Here is a 6883-nt window from a genome sequence, read left to right as displayed (position 1 = left end):
GAGCCACAGTGAGTCCCTAGAATAGCTGCCCTGGAGACAGGAAGCCTCCCAGCTGAACCCATTACCTAGCCAGGCCCTACATTCCTTCACCTCCCAGACAGAGTGTGTCATCCATCAGGAGGTGACAGTATCCAGACTCAAGCTGCTGCTGCTTCAGTCGTGTCTGACTCTGTGCGACCCCATAGACAGAAGCCCACCAGGCTCCCCCATCCCTGGGATTCTCCAGGCAAGAACACTGGAGTGGGTTTAGCGACCCCATGGACTGCAGCCTACCAGGCTCCTCCATCCATGGGATTTTCCAGGCAAGAGTGCTGGAGTGGGGTGTCATTGCCTTCTCTGCTAGACTCAAGGGGTCGATACAAAAAACATAGGTATTAGGTATGGCTGAGTGATTTTGCTGTGTACCTGAAACTATCACAACATTGTTAAGTGGCTGTTAGTGCAATATAAAATAAAAAGTTAATAAAATACTTAAATAGCCTATAATTTTTTTCTCCATTAGTTAATGTAGTGAGTTATGCTGGTTTTCTAATATGAATAAATCTTGCACTCTTACAAAAAAAAAGGTATTTTGCAAAGCTTGAGACTCCAATTTCTGGGTGTCAGGTTGTCAGCATTGCCACTGAGATGTGGTTCCTCTTCTGAACTTATGGAAGACTCAAGCTCTGGTGCTTTAATGCATGGGTGGAGTCATGGATGAGTTTTGACCAGCAAGCGATGAGCAGAAGTGATGTGGGTCCTCTCCAGGCAGGACTATTTAATTGCTGGCATAAGCCCTCGAGACCTCTCTGCCTCTGTTCTCAGTTCAGTTCAGTTCAGTCACTCGGTCGTGTCTGACTCTTTGTGACCCCATGAACCGCAGCACGCCAGGCCTCCCTGTCCATCACCAACTCCCAGAGTCCACCCAAACCCACGTTCATTGAGTCAGTGATGCCATCCAACCATCTTATCCTCTGTCATCCCCTTCTCCTCCTGCCTTCAATCTTTACCAGCATCAGGGTCTTTTCAAATGAGTCAGCTCTTCCCATCAGGTAGCCAAAGTATTGGAGTTTCAGCTTCAACATCAGTCCTTCCAATGAATATTCAGGACTGATTTCCTTTAGGATGGACTGGTTGGATCTCCTTGCAGTCCAAGGGACTCTCAAGAGTCTTCTCCAACACCACAGTTCAAAAGCATCAATTCTTCAGTGCTCAGCTTTCTTTATAGTCCAACTCTCACATCCATACATGACTACTGGAAAAACCGTAGCCTTGACTAGATGGACCTTTGTTGACAAAGTAATGTCTCTGCTATTTAATATGCTGTCTAGGTTGGTCATAACTTTCCTTCCAAGGAGTAAGCGTCTTTTAATTTCATGGCTGCAATCACCATCTGCAGTGATTTTGAAGCCCAGAAAAATAAAGTCAGCTACTGTTTCCACTGTTTCCCCATCTATTTGCCATGAAGTGATGGGACCAGATGCCATGATCTTAGTTTTCTGAATATTGAGCTTTAAGCCAACTTTTTCACTCTCCTCTTTCACTTTCATCAAGAGGCTCTTTAGTTCTTCTTCACTTTCTGCCATAAGGATGGTGTCATCTGCATATCTGAGGTTATTGATATTTCTCCCAGCAATCTTGATTCCAGCTTGTGCTTCCTCCAGCCCAGCGTTTCTCATGATGTACTCTGCATGTAAGTTAAATAAGCAGGGTGACAATATACAGCTTGACGTACTCCTTTCCCTATTTGGAACCAGTCTGTTGTTCCATGTCCAGTTCTAACTGTTGCTTCCTGACTTGCATATAGGTTTCTCAAGAGGCAGGTCAGGTGGTCTGGTAGTCCCATCTTTTTCAGAATTTTCCACAGCTTATTGTGATCCACACAGTCAAAGGCTTTGGCATAGTCAATAAAGCAGAAATAGATGTTTTTCTTGAACTCTTTTGCTTTTTTGATGATCCAGTGGATGTTGGCAATTTGATCTCTGGTTTCTCTGCCTTTTCTAAAATCACCTTGAACATCTGGAAGTTCATGGTTCATGTATTGCTGAAGCATGGCTTGGAGAATTTTAAGCATTACTTTACTAGCGTGTGAGATGAGTGCAATTGTGCGGTAGTTTGAGCATTCTTTGGCATTGCCTTTCTTTGGGATTGGAATGAAAACTGACCTTTTCCAGTCCTGTGGCCACTGCTGAGTTTTCCAAATTTGCTGGCATATTGAGTGCAGCACTTTCACAGCATCATCTTTCAGGATTTGAAATAGCTCAACTGGAATTCCATCACCTCCCCTAGCTTTGTTCATAGTGATGCTTTCTAAGGCCCACTTGACTTCACATTCCAGGATGTCTGGCTCTAAGTGAGTGATCACACCATCGTGATTATCTGGGTCATGAAGATCTTTTTTGTACAGTTCTTCTGTATATTCTTGCCACCTCTTCTTAATATCTTCTGTTTCTGTTAGGTCCCTACCATTTCTGTCCTTTATTGAGCCCATCTTTGCATGAAATGTTCCCTTGATGTTTCTAATTTTCTTGAAGAGATCTCTAGTCTTTCCCATTCTATGGTTTTCCTCTATTTCTTTGCATTGATCTCTGAGGAAGGCTTTCTTATCTGTCCTTACTATTCTTTGGAACTCTGCATTCAAATTGGTATATCTTTCCTTTTCTCCTTTGCTTTTTGCTTCCCTTCTTTTCACAGCTATTTGTAAGGCCTCCCCAGACAGCCATTTTGCTTTTTTGCATTTCTTTTTCGTGGGGATGGCCTCTGTTCTAGAAGCCAGTAATGTGATGGTGCTTCCGTCAGCTTCTGTCTCTGAGGAACTAGAGCAGAGCCCCCTGCTGACCTGAGCTGGGGATGGAGCTGAGTGAGAAATAAAACTTTTGCTGAGTTAGGCCATTGAGATCTGGGGACTGTTGTTGCAGCATAGTCTAGCCCACTCTGACCGAAACTGACAGTAATATGGGGAGCCTAATATTCTCCCTTCCAGCCCTGTAGCCCTTAAAAATAGAGATTTGTGCAGCCCTTAAGTCAGTCATCCAGATCTTTCTTCACAGCCATCCAACTTTACCATATTCCTGCTTCCCTAGACTTCACGTCTAGCCCCCGTCACCTCTTCTGCCTCCTGAGTCAAATTCTGTACCTGATCAAGTCCTGGTCACAGTCTCTCTCTGGCCAGAGTCACAGTGTCTTTGGGGAGTGTGTGTGGGGCAGCATTTGGCTCTACCAAAGACTGAATTTTTACTTCCTGCACCTGTGATGCTGGAAGAAGAGGATCCCTGTGACCTTGTGCATGAAGAGGAGTCTTTGGGGATGTCTCACCAGATTTTGTTCATATTTGAATAAAATCAAAGAATGATAAATACCCAATGTCGCCACCTTGTGGCCAGAAGGACTGTGGCAAAGGCTGGGTGTGCCCACCTCTTAAAACTGGGCTTTGACTTAGAACAGCAGGACGGAGAGATACACTGGAATGATATTAGGGCACAGTCAGATAATTTTTTTTTTAATGTGGCTGTGCCAGGTCTTAGTTGCAGCATGTGGAATCATAGATCTTTGTGGCAGCTTGTGGGATCTAGTTCCCTAACCAGGGATCGAATCCAAGCCCCATATAGGGAACACAGAGTCTTAGCCCCTGAACCACCAGGGAAGTCACAGGCAGCTTGTCTTTCCACGAGCAGGGATGCTACTTGGCCTGCACCAAAATTAGCATTAGAAGACATGCCTCATCTGAAAAATGCCCTGAGCTGGAAAGGGTGGGACCAGGGTAGGTCATTGGAATCTGGTTCCCCAGAAAGCCAGCTTGGAGTGAGATTTATTGCGGAGACACACCTGACTACATGTAGGATTTTGTGTGGGTTCTGGACACCTCTGGGGACAGGGTGTAGGGAGGGGGCCCATGTAAAGCTCCTGCTTTGTCAGACAGGTGGCGGCCCCCAGCTGGCACCCTGGACCCCTTCGTGCTTTTCCGTCAGTCTGAAGGGCAGCTGGTATGTTATAAGGGGAAGCATCCAGCCCTCTTTCCCCAGCTGGGCTTGAGCGAGTCCCTCAGCCTCAGTGGCCCAGATGTGTCAGATAAATGGGAGGGATGGGAAGACCAGGAAAGTCCCTTCCAGCATGAATGTTCTAGGATTTGCTTGCCTCATGGCTCCTGTCTCCCTAGACACTCTGTGGGGGCTGTGGCTGTGAATGCCCCTGGCATGACCCCTACTTCAACTGGCTTATGGGGGCAGACAAACAGCACATAAATAAATCCTTTTAGATGGTTGTGAAAGCAGTCAGGAGATGAAGCCAGGTGGTGGCTTAGCATGCCTGGGTCAAGGGGCACCAGGTGCGGTGGTCAGGGAAGTGCAAGGGTCCTGAAGGGTGTGCGTTCAAGGCCAGAGTGGCTGGAACAGGTGACCACAGGGAGGGGACAGAATCTGGGTCCTGCACGATCCTACAGTCTTCAGTTAAGTCTTTGGATTTGATTCAAGGGCAAAACGGTTTTAAGTTCTGGCTTAAAGTAGGGATGTGACCTGACTTGATTTTTTTCCCTCTGTCTTGGGGAGGTGGGGCTCCCAGGGTTGCTCCTCTGCCTTGCAGGGCTCAGGGTGGGGTAAGGCGGTGGGGGGTGCCCCAGCAGTGAGGGCTCGGCTTCCTGTGTGGGTGGCTCATTGTGAGCCAACTCAGTGAGCTTGCATCCTTCCCAGGGACCTCTTCTGCTCCCTGGGTCCAGCCCTGGTCAAGGAGAACCAGTTCTTCAGCCCAATGAGCACCTACCCAGAGTCATGCATCCTCATTTTGGTTGTAACTAGGGAGTGCCCCATCTATCTCCTTACGCCTAATCCCTTCCATGTCCCCGGCCATGTCTGTATCCCCACCATCCCCATCTTCATCTCTGTTTCCCTTAAGAACTGAGTTCTCACTCCAGACTTGAGCCCCGATCAAAGCCAGAGCCACCACTCCTGCTTTTTTGGGAATTGGCTGGGGGAGACCTGTTGGGAGTGGATTGTGATTTGGAGAATGGTGGTAGATTCCCTGGGTTTGTGTGACTCCCAAGCTCTTCTATACCATCAATTCCCTCCCCGTTCCCACCATGTCCCCTCCCAGGCTACCCTCCTGGCTGCCTGGGTGCCCCTGCCTCCTTCCACGCCCCACAGAATGATATTACTGTACTGCTGGATTAGAAAGTTAAGACTGGGCCGCTTAACCCTGCTCCTTTAGGACTTGGCATCCCAAGCCCCTGAGCCTCAATTCCCCATCCTTGGCCCTGCCCCTCGAGGAGCCTTAGCAGCCCCCTGGGGGCACAGTCTCAAGGGAAGAGGAGTAGCTAGAAGGCAGGCGACTGGGAAAATTTGCTTCAGCTTTGCATCTTAAGATGCATATTTGAATCATCAGGTTCCTAGCATCATCCAAGAGTCATCATGGTGGCTGAGTAGAGCCCAGAAGGGCGGGCCTGACAGGCCTGACAGCCCGAGAGAGCACTGTGCCCAGGCAATGAGACAGCCCTGCCAGTCACAGAGCCTCGGCACATGACCTTCACCCCCAGCCTCTTCCTCATCCTGCCTCCATCCCCGTAACCCACCCCCCTGCCTCACATCGCTTTCTACCCCTCACCGCATCCTTTCTGAATCTTCACCCTAATTCCAACCCCATTCTTGGTTCAGTTCCCACCCCTGATCTTGGTAACCCATAGTTAGTCCTCATTGCTAACCCATAGTTTGAGAGTCTCCCAGGTACCAGCTATTGTGCGTGGAGGTTGGGAGAAAATCAAATTACAGACATTCTGCTCTAGTGGGAAAGACAGATATTCATCTAAGATGTTAACTACAGTGCTCTAGGAGCCATTAAGCGTTAAATTTGGTCTTTTTAAAAAATTTTATTTATTTTTAATTGGAGGATAATGCTTTACAGTGTTGTGTTGGTTTCTGCCATACATCAGCATAAATCAGCCACAGGTATATACATGTCCCCTCTCTCTTGAACCTCCCTAAACTTGGCCTTTCTTGATGAAGCAATTATCAAGCTACAGTCTAAAGGAAGAGGAAACATTAACCAGGTCTAAGAGGGAACAGTGTGTGCAAAGTCCCTGTGGTTGGAAAGAGCTGCTTTCACATTATATCTTTACTCAAAAGCCCCCTTCTCAAAGAGCTTTTACTTGGCTGTTGTTGTTTAATCATGTCCGACTCTTTTGAGACCCCATGTGCTGGAGATGGGCATACCAGACCACCTGACCTGCCTCTTGAGCAACCTATATGCAGGTCAGGAAGCAACAGTTAGAACTGGACATGGAACAACAGACTGGTCCCTTATAGGAAAAGGAGTACATCAAGCTGTATATTGTCACCCTGCTCATTTAACTTATATGCAGAGTACATCATGAGAAACGCTGGGCTGAATGAAGCGCAAACTGGAATCAAGATTGCTGGGAGAAAATCAATAACCTCAGATATGCAGATGACACCAACCTTATGGCAGAAAGTGAAGAAGAACTAAAAAGCCTCTTGATGAAAGTGAAAGAGGAGAGTGAAAAGGTTGGCTTAAAGCTCAATATTCAGAAAACTAAGATCATGGCATCCAGTCCTGTCACTTCATGGCAAATAGATGGGGAAACAGTGGAAACAGTGGCAGACTTTATTTTTGGGGGCTCCAAAATCACTGCAGATGGTGATTGCAGCCATGAAATTAAAAGACGCTTACTCCTTGGAAGGAAAGTTATGACCAACCTAGACAGCATATTAAATAGCAGAGACATTACTTTGTCAACAAAGGTCCATCTAGTCAAGGCTACGGTTTTTCCAGTAGTCATGTATGGATGTGAGAGTTGGACTATAAAGAAAGCTGAGCACTGAAGAATTGATGCTTTTGAACTGTGGTGTTGGAGAAGACTCTTGAGAGTCCTTTGGACTGCAAGGAGATCCAACCAGTC

The sequence above is a fragment of the Budorcas taxicolor genome, chromosome 19, assembly GCF_023091745.1.
Source record: "Budorcas taxicolor isolate Tak-1 chromosome 19, Takin1.1, whole genome shotgun sequence".
In the NCBI taxonomy this organism is placed as follows: Eukaryota; Metazoa; Chordata; class Mammalia; order Artiodactyla; family Bovidae; genus Budorcas; species Budorcas taxicolor.
Note: the sequence above shows the minus strand (reverse complement) of the source record.